General features: G+C 43.8%; 1 long non-coding RNA gene across 1 annotated transcript; it reads right to left on the minus strand.

Annotated features, from left to right (window-relative positions):
- Positions 1-10,041: 10,041 nt before the first annotated feature.
- On the minus strand, positions 10,042-11,717 carry LOC310819827. The gene is made up of 3 exons (XR_014554781.1): positions 10,819-11,717; positions 10,406-10,708; positions 10,042-10,177 (listed from the first exon to the last, which is right to left on the minus strand). It is a non-coding gene; the product is annotated as an uncharacterized lncRNA (long non-coding RNA).
- Positions 11,718-12,445: the final 728 nt, after the last annotated feature.

The following is a 12,445-nucleotide window of genomic DNA, read 5'->3' on the forward strand; positions in this document are numbered from 1 at the left end:
GTGGTAATAAGGGAAAACCCCCGTTTATTTATAATGTTCATTCGTTTTTAGTCGTGGTCGACTTTTCAGTCGTAGCTTTTCAGCCCCTCCACCCAAAGCAGAGGCACACACATCTTAAACCATTTCGTTAACGAGGCTTCATTTGCAACAGATGCGCAACGAAGCCTCGCTTCCGTAACCCTTGCTTCGGTCCTGTAGCTCCCTCTACAGGCCGAACGCTGCATGTCCCCCCACAATTATCCATAACAAAAAGTAAATTAATAAACAAACAAGGTATAATACTAACAAATAGTCAGATCGCTACTATGCCACGCTTTGCTGATGTGTGTCTGTGTGTGTTTCTCTCCATTTCCATGCAAATGCGATCTGCGAGATAAAACTCAAAATAATTAAGTTGATATTTGGCACGTAGCCTCTCTGTATTTGTTTGAATTTCATTATTCCTGCACATCCGGTACATAGTAAACACACTACTTTCTCTGCCAGTGAGCCAAATCAATGATCAATGTGCGGTGGGGATGAGAGACCACTTTGTGCATGGTTGCTGTATTCCTGAGGAAATGTTGAATAGTTTTTTTTTTTTTAATTAAATACATTTGTTAATGTCTAGACTATTTCAGATGAAACATACATAAATATAATTTAATTTGGTTGAAATGTATAAATAGCCAGGGAGCCGCAAGGTAGGGGTTCAGAGCTGCAGGTTGCCGATCAGTGGCTAAGACCTACAGTATTCTTAATTCTAAGGCATTTAAAGGGGGCATGTTTGTCCACCAGAGAAATAAATATTATGATATTATTAAATAGAGAGAATAAATCTCGAGCCACTTCGGGGTCAGGTATGCAGCCAATACAGGAAAAAACTTAAACAAATCATGTACCGTACACATGGTGTGAAGTGCTGCTGAAAGCCACCACAAGGTGGTGAGAAGAGCTGTGAAGGGTGTTTGGAAAGAGAATGGTTTACCTTATCAAATACATCTAGATTTGCAAAATCAAGTTTATTATAGCAGCTCATGAATTGCAGATCACGCAAGGGAACAGCCCCTCCCTACTTGCAAGCAATGGTCAGCCTCCAAACCCCTGCCCAATCACTCCGTTCTTCCACCTCGGCTGGCCACCTAGTCCTTGTGTTTGTTCTCTGTTTTGATCGTCTTTCCTTTATTCCCCAGAAACCCTACCTGTCTGCCTGTCAACCTGTCTGCCCGCACTACCCACCTGGCTTTCCTACCTAGCCTACTTACCTGCCCTACGTGGTCGCCTGCTCTGTCTGTCTGCCAGTCCTACCCCATTGTCATTTCCCCTGCTTGTCCCATTCCCAGCCCCCATCATTAAAAACCGTATTATTTTATATTTGTGTCCTGACTCACACTGTGGGTTACCAGAAACCAGAACAGACTTATCTACGTTTTTTTTTAAGTAAAAGGGAGGGAAACTTTAGACTGGCCTAAAAAGGGCTTCGCCTTGCCCTCTTTTTTGGTCTGAAATGTGGTGGAATTTCCACTAAAGACTGGATGCAGCTGCAGGAAAGATGCTCATTTTAGCATATGAGATAGGGGTACACCGTTCTCTAGACATACCGCAATACCAGGTCGACGTGTGAAGTGGACAGAGCAAGCCCCTATTCCATCTCCCTGTTGCAAAAATCAATTTAATATATAGTTCCCGGGTAGGGGACATATCAGATATTAAACCGATAAAAACAGATACTACACATCTTAGCCAAAAGGCAGAGAACGATAACCCATAAATTGAACCGGAACCAGAACAGACATATCAATGATAAAACAGGCTGACCCGTACACCCATCCACACACACACACACGTGGAACACACACACAAAATTTGGACTGGCATAAAAGGGGCTTCATCTTGCCCTCTTTTTTCAGCCTGATAATTGCTTGCTGATTAGGTGGTCACTGTAGCTTGCTTGCATTTGACTGTGTAGGCATCTTGTAAGTTTTTCACCCCAATGGTGAATCCTACTGTACAGTGATGGTGATCTGCGGGGTATTTCCATTTGCGTAATATAGACCTGCATAAAACCTTATTTTTTGATTAAATAATTATGATTCTTACTTCATATTTCAAATTGAATTTTAAATTACAGAAAAACGTAATGTCTGATGATTTGTATTACTGTACATCGGAAGAAAATGGCTTTAGTTTGTTCTAATCTCCTTGTGTCCCTATCCCCTTAAGTTATGAAGCATAGATCATTATATTTTAAGTAGTACTTAATTTCTCCCGACAACCCAGCAACATGCCTTCAGCTCTAAGTTTGTGCAGTAACTTCCCGAGATTGCATCAAATCTAAATATATCAGATAAAACTTGCTTGAGGTAGGCCTAAAGGCAGAGGTTCAATTTGGCAAAAAGCCAAATGCACTCCAGACTGGGACACATCAAAGACAACAGCTGTAACGTCCCGTCCTGTGCATTAGTGTTGTTTGTCTTTGTTTTTGTTATTCATTTAATTCCTGTTTTACTCATTGTTTTTCATTTCTGTCACTCCACTACCTGCCCTTGTGTATTTCCCGCTTGTGTAATTGTCTACCTACCTACCTACCTGTTCCATGTCATCATGTCATGTGTGTTGCCAGTTTGTTTATTGTGCCTCCGTGTCAATATGTCTCAGCAATTACCCCGGTGTCTAGTTTTCATGGTTTTGATCTTTGAGTGTTTTTTGACCTCACCTTTTTTGCCTTCTCCCTATTGGACTATCTGCCTTGATCTTGGATTTGACTGCTCATGTAACGTTCTCTGTTTTGCCTACTCCTTCTCTGGATATATGCTACCATTGACTGCCCACCTGTGTACCAAACCCTTTTGCTAGTAAAACTATTCTTTTGGATCAAAGAGTCGTGCTATTGAGTCCTCTGCCCTAGTACTCGTTATTATAGTACGAACTGGCCAGACTTGGATTCAGCCGGCTCCGATTCATGGCGCTCTGTGATTCAATCCCAGGGCGGACGGATTCGTCATCACAATGGATTACTCACCTCTATCTGCCAGGAGATGAATGGGCTGAGGGAAAACCAAGTGGGGTTTCAGGCATCCATCGGCAACCAGGCAAACCAGCAGGTCCAGCAGCTGGTGGCACGTCTCAGATCTCCCGCCACTTAACTCTCAGTGCAGGCGCCAGTCTCGACCAGTAATCCTGTTCCCCTGCCCACACCACCAGCACCGGTCCCTCATCTCTGAGCGGTTCTCCGGGGATTCTCGTAACTGCCGAATCGTGCTATTGAGTCCTCTGTCCTAGTACTGGTTATTATAACAGCAGGGCCAAGGGAATGAGGCGAAATGGCCGGCAGCCCTCCAGCTTCTACTGCTGACCCCCTCAACTTCACTCCAACTTCTATTGTGTAGCCTACTTTTAACGTAGCCTACTAGCTACATACAACACTGAATGGCTTTGAGTGTGTGTCAGGGGTGACATGATTTTATGACTAAAATTATTATAGCTAGCAGCACGTGCCTCTTAAATAAAAATGTTACAGATAATGTTTTTATGTCGTGATGTCTTTATTTACTGTATTATTCACGTTTTCAAATACTGGTGACAAATCATGTATTCAAATTCTTGTATTGATTGTCATGGACACATGATGTTTTCATTTGTCATCATTCGATGCATTCTGGGTGTCACGTAAATATTTGTCAGACCAAATATGTTATAACAAAATAAGGTGAGGAGAGAGTTCACTCACAGACAATTAGAGCAATGCCACCAAAAAAAGGCTGTAAGAAGAACAACTTCAGCTGTAGTGAAATCGACGTACTGTTAAATAAACTTAAACAAAGTAAACATGATTTTCCAGAGCATCAGTACTGGCGTTACAGGAGAATCAAAAACCCAGGAATGGCACAACATTTGTGATGCTGTAAATGCTGTGTCAGCAGAGGGACGCACAGTAACTGAAATAAAAAGAAAATGGTTTGACATGAAAATGGAAGCAAAAAAATGCATTGCCCAAGCCAAGCGCTCCATGATGACAACTGGAGGAGGACAGGAGGAGGTGGCAGTCTCGCAAGTAGACTTAAGAATTCAAGAAAATAATTGGAGAGGTGGCACTGACAGGTGTCCAGTCAGACACTCCACTTGACAGCAATGCCGCTCCAGGTGCATTAGTTTCTGAAGCCCCCGACACAGATAGCGATCCACTGCCAGGCACATCCGGGACTCAATCCCCCACTAGCGATCCATTTACAGATACACCAGTTGCTGAAGGTACATTTTGCACGTTCATGTTGGAGATCTACTTAAAATTAATTTATACATAACTTTTTTTTCTACCGGTGGTAGTCTCTAGGCTTCTTTGATAACCTACCTCATAAGCGGTCAATTAACTGCTGCCGAACGATGATGCCATCTCCATAACTGGGTCCACTGGGTTTGCGTTTCCTCCACAGGGGGTATCTGATCTGGAAGTGGCACACCACATCTCATGGCCACATTGTGCAGCATAGAGCAGGCCATTGTGATAAGAAAGGCTTTCTCCGGGGTGTATAGAAGCTTTCCGCCAGCAGAATCAAGGCACATCCACCTGGCCTTCAGCATTCCAATTGTGCACTCTACCACGGAGCGAGTGCGCGCGTCGGTGGTTGTAAGAACGCTCCTATCTGGTCTGGGGGTTTGCAAGCAGGGTCATGAGCCATGGAGTGAGGGCATAACCTCGGTCACCTATGTCACATTTTTATAAAGTTGATTTTTTATAAAGGTTAAACTGGATAGTGGTTTCCATAATTACAAATCACTTATCAATCAGCCACCCATCTCCACCAGCTCCTAGAGCTAGACGCATCCCCACTGAGCTGTTCTGCAGCACAAAGGAGTCATGTGCTCCCCCTGGTCAACAGGCCACGACATTCAGTTTGTATCTGATATTATTTGGACATTAATGGAGTGGTACAGCTTACGGTTGAGGAATTGGAGAGGGTGCTTTGATGCGCATGTTTCAAGTTTCAAGTTTATTGTTACATCTCTTACACAAGTGCAGGGAGTACAATTCTTATGCTTGGTTTTATGACAATGCAGCATACAAAAAATATAAATAAGAAATAAGGCCAAGACAATAAGTGACATAAGTACAGTTGGACAGTGATGGTTGTTGGGGACACATTAGACAATAGACATGACACAATTTACAGTATAAATAGTAGAAGTAAAGTGGGTCAGTGTAATGTCATTATTATTGCACTGTGCCAATGGTGTACGAGGTGGTTGTTTAAAGGGACTGTGTGCTAGTAAAGTCCATTCTGTGGGTGTGCTGGGGGTCATGAGTCTGGAGTAGGCTTGTTCATGAGCCTGATGGCCTGGGGGAAGTAGCTGTTGGAGAGCCTCTGAGTTTGGCCCTGAGACTCCAGAGGAGGCATCAGTTCAAACAGTCTGTGGTTGGGGTGGCTCGGGTCCCTGATAATCCTCCGGGCTTTGCTGACACGTCCTTTGTTATATATGTCCTGGATGGAGGGAAACTCACATCCACTGATGCACTCAGCTGTCCGCACAACCTTCTTCAGCGCCTTGAGGTTGAGGGCGGTGCAGTTGCCGTGCCAGGCAGTGATGCCTCCCGTCAGGATGCTCTCAGTGGTACCTCTGTAGAAGGCCCGCAGGATCTTGGGCCCCATGCTGAACTTCCTCCGCCGCCTGGTGAAAGAGGCGTTGATGTGCCTTTTTCACCACCTGATTGTTGTGCTCGTCCCAGGTGAGGTCATTGGAGTTATGGATGCCAAGGAACTTAAAGCTGTTGACCCTCTCAACTACGGACCCGTTGATGGTGATAGGGTCCTGTTCCTGGCCTTTCTTCCTGAAGTCCACCACCAGCTCCTTGGTCTTGTCGGTGTTGATAGAGAGGTTGTTCTCCTGGCTGTACTGGGCCAGGCAGTCGACCTGTCTCCTGTAGGCCGTCTCATCGCTGTAGTGTCATCAGCGAATTTGATCAGAGTTGGAGCCATGAGTGGCCATGCAGTCGTGGGCGTACAGGGAGTAGAGAAGGGGACTCAGGACACAGCCCTGCGGGGCTCCTGTGTTGAGGGTCAGGGGGGTGGAGGTCATCGATCCGACAGGAAGTCCAGTATCCAGTCGCATAGGCTGGGGTTGAGGCCTAGGTTTCTCAGCTTGGTGTCAAGCCTGGAGGCGACAATGGTGCTGAATGCTGAACTGTAGTCAATGAACAGCATCCTCACGTAAGTGTTCCTCTTCTCCAAGTGGGTGAGGGTGGAGTGGAGTGCGGTGGCGATGGCGTCGTCAGTGGATCTGTTTTGCCTGTAGGCAAATTGGTGAGGATCCAGGGTGGGAGGGAACATGCTGCAGATCTGGGCCTTGACATGCCTCCCAAAGCATTTGCTCATGTTGGGAGTGAGAGCAACAGGTCGTTTAGGCATGCTACCTTGTTCTTCTTCGGCACTGGGACAACGGTGGATAACTTGAAGCAAGAGGGGACTATTCCTGTGGAGAGGGACTGGCCGTGAACACACAGGCCAGTTGCGCTGCGCACACTTTGATCACCCGGCCCGGGATGCCGTCTGGTCCGGCCGCTTTGTGGATGTTGACGCGCCCTAACTGCCCGTCTGCTTCGATGATGACCAGAGCGCTGGCAGTGCTGTCCGCGGTGTGTGTCCTCTCTGGTCGGATGGCATTGGAGTTCTCGAAGCGGGTGTAGAAGCTGTTCAGCTTATCCGGGAAAGAGCTAGCTACACTAGCTGCACAGCCAGGTCTCCCTTTGAAGTCTGAGATGGTGTGTAGCCCTTGCCACATGCTGCATAGTTGTGACTCTATCTTTTTGCTGTATTCTTGTTTGGCTACCTTAATCACTCTGCGGAGGTCGTAGCGGGCTTCCTCATCATTGGTGATATCACCGGATTTGAAGGTTGTATCTCTCACGGTAAGTGCAGCTCTGACTGCGCTATTAATCCACGGTTTCTGATTTGGAAACAGCCGGACAGTCTTTGTGGGTGCAGTCTAGAGCACCAATGATATTTAGGAGGCCAGCTATAGCAAAAAAATTGCCCTGTGGCTTCTATATGATCTTACAGTAATAAGCTACAAGTGTATTGGGGATGGGATTACTGTATACCTCTTAACTAGTGTTAGTTGGGTGTCGGTCGATCGTCATGCAAATAATCGTTGTAACCGTCAAGAGGTGCAAAGTAACATGGCTAATGTAATAAAAAAACTAAAAACAATTAAACTGATGCAGTCGCAAATGTAGCTGAAAAAACATGTCTTTTAACTAAATAGCTAACCTGCACAGTTTGTCAGACTGTCTGTTTCATGTCAGTGTAGCAGTGCTGCATGTTTGTTTGGGTGATCCAATGACTTTCCAGCCCAACCCTTTTCAGCATTTAACTGAATAACGAATACAGGCCTACCTCAAGTTTTTAAATAGAATATCTATGTATTTATTCAACAGAAAGCAAGAACATCTGGCATAAAATAAAGTGCACACTTCAAATTGTTATGTGATCGTGAAACTGAAAGTAGGGCATTACGCGCTCCCTTTGGGAGGAGATGGAGACAGTTTGACAGACCGATTAGGGTAGTAAAACAATTATTTATGATTATGTTACACTCCTGCTACTGGGTAAAGTATATTTATATTCAAATAATAATAAAACATTTAACATTATTTTAAAATTTTTCCTTCACTGTAGTCCATGTAGGGCCTACAGTATAACCGTGTAAACAACAGTCTCAGTGTAACTGTCACAGCCCTATAACTAACATGAATAGTATCCACAAATAATGTATAAATGATAAAACTCTACTAATGTTCATGGTGTAATAGTACTAATAATAATACTTTTTGGTGGAACACACACAATCAGGATTACTAACTACAACAGCAATCCTTAAAAAACATGACTTAAAGGCACCATATTGTGCCCTCTTTTCACAACAATGGGAATTGCAATGACAATTCAGAATAGTGTCTCCTCTTGTTCGCGTTGTTAAGCCGTGTCTGTCACAGAGGGTGAGGGTGCACACTTGGTTGCGTGACTTGTGATACACAGTACAAACTTCTTCCAGTAAACCCGGAGTTACAAACAAATCCCCTTATTCCCCAAACAAAACTCAGACATGGCTGTAATGTCAAACAGGACATTTACTAGGAAAAGTTGAAATTAATTTGATCAGTGCTTCCAGCACTGATAAATGCTTGCTTGCAGCTCAGGCAGTAGGTAGCCAAAGAGCAAGTGAAGCTTTGTGTGCATTCAGGCAGAAGAGCAGAGTATTGGCAGGTGCATGCACTCTCGCAGACTGCCAATGCATCATAAATAATGGTTCATTTTACTTGTTTTTAATGTTCACAGCATGACATTTTCAAGGAGGAAAAAGCAACAGATTGCACCTTTAATAAGACGTAGTTGCGATCTGGATTATCCACTCAAGAAAAAGCTTTAATCATCCGCATACACTGACACTTTCGCGATCAAGCCCTGAATATTTAACCCCTTGATAATATTATTGGTAATTTGCTAGCATTTCGATGGCCATAATAAACACATTTGGTGACAACAGACAACGTTGTTTATCTCCTATTGATAGAGAGTATTGAACTGAGAAGCATCCATTATTCATTATTTTACACCTGGGGTTGCTATACATAACCTTAGCCCATTATATAAGAGATTCTCCAAAATTAAATAAATTAAGACATTTATTCATAAATTCTAATCACACTTCATCAAAAGCCTGCTATGAAGACCAGGGCCCGTATCCTTAAAGATTCTGAGAATCCTCTCAGAGAGCTCCTAACTTAACCTAAAAATTCCTTGCCAGGAGTTTTAGCTTAGAAGTGATTCCAGAACATTTTCAGTGAACTCTGAGCCAGGAATGGATGAAAAATCCTATCTTAGTGAGGGGGTGTGGTTGACCCCGTTGCTAGGTATGAGTCATCATTTCAAAAGCCATGATTGGTTGATCCTACAAGTTTGATGAAAATGAACTTTTGGTGATAATGAGCAAAGGATGTACCCTCAAATCAATAAACATAATTATACACTCTAATCTTATGCAGACTATAATTGTAAATAATATTTCACATTCAAGAAAATATCTGGAAAATGAATAGTAAGCTGTAGGGGTTATAGCCTAACATTAGAATCTAAAATATGTGAAAACTTAAGCTCATTACACCCTGTTCAAATAATGATTTGTGTCTCATTTGCTCATATTAATATCCTAGCTGGCATATTTTGTACTTTCACTTCCATATGGACCCCATTGAAAACAAGATGGCCTATCTCAAGGGGCTGTCCTTAATGAAGTAGAAATTGCAACGTTACAACTCAGTGTGAACTTAACGAGGGTAACACAGCTCAGCTTTTAACAATGTCTGTGATTGCTGGCTGGTCTATTTATGAAGGCTTGTTAACAAATATCCTACAAACACAGAAAATGGAGAAAAAAAGGAATCGCAAGCCGAACTGGACTGAGGAGCAAGGTTTGTTGCTGGCCCAGTTGGTGAACGAACATAAAGGTATGTTACGAGGAAAATTTGGCCCAACTGTCACTAGCCAAGGCAAGAGGCGCGCCTGGGACACAATATCCCAAACAATCAATGCCTCTTTTCCACTGGTGGTGCGGACAGGCGACGATTGTGAGAAAAGGTGGTATGTGCTGCAGTCCAAGGCAAAATATGAGATTGCAGCACACAAGCGGGAATCCTCACTCACAGGTGAGCAAAATACTATGGCCTACCACATAATCTGGCAACTTGCTCCTGCTGGCAAAGTTAATTTACATGCCTAAGTACTGTGTTCATTGACTGTTTCTTTCTAGGGGGTGGACCACCTGCAAAGCGGCTGTCCCAGGTGGCCGACACTGTCTTTCAAGTCCTGGGACACTCTGAGGTCAGTGTCACCGGGCTGCCAACAGGCATTGACACGTCAATGATGCAGGCCCTTGAAATGCAGCAAAGGTAGGACACAGGGTTATTCATATCAACAGTGTTTATTCATTGCAGAAGCCATTTCATGTGTTATCCATGCTCATTGTATTAAATTAATTTAATCAAAACAATAATTAAACTAGGCCTATGTATTTCTGTAGCATGGAGCCATCACAAGAACCGGGCCCATCAAGTTTGCCGCCTGAACCATCTGCAGCTGCTACTCAGGATAGCCCGGCGGATCAAACACCATTCCCATCCGCAGCACCTGCTCCGTCAGCATCCCTGCTGGAGAGAAGATTGCAACTCACAATTGATGTGTTTGAACAACAAAAAAAAGTCCTTTCCCTTCAGGAGGAGTACTACCGCCTTAAAATTGAACACCTAAAAAATAAACCATTTAGAGATTGTGTTCTGTGTCTTGCATTTAACAATTGCAGGTGATGTGCAGTAAAACTGTGGTAGTTCTTAATACCATCACAAGTTCTCAAATGACATGGGGCTACAGCTTGCCTGAAATGTAAATTTGTGAAGTTTGCCCTGTAAGGCAGTCCACTCTGGGCTAGGTTCCCCTGTGGAATGTGAATATCTTCTTCACCACCATCCTCATCGTTGTCTCCATCCTCATCCTCATCGCCATCCTCCAGAGGTTCTGCAATCTGTCTAACCTTGCAAATATTGTGTAATATTGCACAGGCTATGATGACTTTGCTGACTTTTTCAGGCCTCAGCCGCACCTCTCCGTGGAGAACATGAAAGCGCCTCTTAAGCTGGCCTATGCCACGCTCCACCACCGCTCTTGTTGTCTTGTGGGCCCTACAATAGAATACAGACCTTTAATTATTTGATGGAAATATTGCACTACTTGGATGCTCTAACATATTGCTTGCATTTCATTTCCATGATTTTTGTATTGTTTGGCTTACCTGTTATAGTTTAGTTGGGGCCCTTGGCGTGGCTGGAGGTAAGGTGTAAGGAGCCATGGTTTGCATGGATAGCCACTGTCCCCTAACAAGTGGCAATTAGCTGGCACATAGCGTCTCTCAAAAAGCTGTCTGATGCCACTCTCGGAGAGCATTCTCGCATCATGTGTGGAGCCTGGCCATTTAGCCACAATGTCCAAAATCTTCCAGGCCGCATTGAACACTATTTGCACATTGATGCTGTGGAAATTCTTCCTGTTAACAAAGACAGCCTCGTCCTCTGATGGCGCAATTATTCTCACATGTGTTCCATCAATTACACCCACAACGCCAGGGAATCCTGCAATGTCCATAAATGCCCTTTTATGTGTGTGTAAAGTGCGGGCATCCAGCGGGAATGAAACAAATTGTGTCACAATATTAGGTTGTGACAAAGCTGTCAGTGTTTGGGTGATGACTCTGCTGACGGAGGATTGGGACAGACCGAAGTCATCACTGCTGCATTGTTGCATTTTCCCTGTTGCCAAATACCTCAGGGTTGTGATTACTTTCTTCTCCGGTGTAATAGCGTTGTGGCGTCGAGTTGGTGAAGTAATTGCATCTCTAAGGAGATCCACCACAAACATGATTCCTGCACGATCCAATCTGTAGCGTCTCAATAATTCCCTGTCATCCAGTGTTTGCAGGACATCTCTCCTGACTCCTCTGTTGGCCATTTTGTGCAGCTGCTTAGGGTAACTCCTAAGCCACTAAAAGTCCTCTTCCCTGCTCTTAGCAGATCTCGCCTTAGGAGCCCTTTTAAGCGCTAGGACTCTTGAGGAATAGCTTTTATATTAACTGGGATTTTCGTGTCACTTTTAGGGGAAATTCTAAGAAAACGTCATGCCTCTGAGAATTTTCTTAGAATTTGGCCGCTAGGAGCCACTTTTTGCACAAAAATTCTTTAGAGATACGGGCCCAGGTCTGGTGTCTTTGATGTTTCATAATGCTCCATTATTTCAATGAATTGCCTTATGTTATCTCCAATGTATGGTCTGTGTAAAAATCGTGACTGATCATGATGAGTAATAGACTTTGAAAAACACTTTAGAGTAAGGGGCCTCCAGTTTTTTTTAAACAGATTAGGTATTTATTCTGACCACCCGGGTCCTGTTTCAGTAATAGTGAGATCATACCCTCTTGTTGCATATCACATAGTTTGACGTTTTTGTAGTTAAAACTGGCTAGCAATGGATCTTGTTAGATTGATACATTGATAGAACTGTTTGAAGGATATGCACTTTCGTATGACTGATACAACTTGTGTGAATACTGTGATTACATTTTCTATTGCCACACCTCTACAATATGGATAGCGGTGGTTTCGGAGGGAGTAGTGGGGGAGAGCGAGAACAAAGGAACAGACCCATCTTGCCGACAGGAAGGTGAATAAGTGTGAAATGTTGAACGCTGATTGATTAGTAAGAAAGTCTCCCCGTTGTTCATTCGCTCCCGGCCCCTCTCACATAAGCGGATTTACGCTGGGCTACTGTTACGCTCTTGTCTCTTGTTTCCAAGTAATAAATACTGGACTCAGATATTGTGGCTACTCAGCACTTTATTTCTTGAATCTCACCGAAGAGCTGAAGTA

The sequence above is a fragment of the Argentina silus genome (genome assembly GCF_951799395.1).
Source record: "Argentina silus genome assembly, chromosome: 19".
Lineage (NCBI taxonomy): Eukaryota > Metazoa > Chordata > Actinopteri > Argentiniformes > Argentinidae > Argentina > Argentina silus.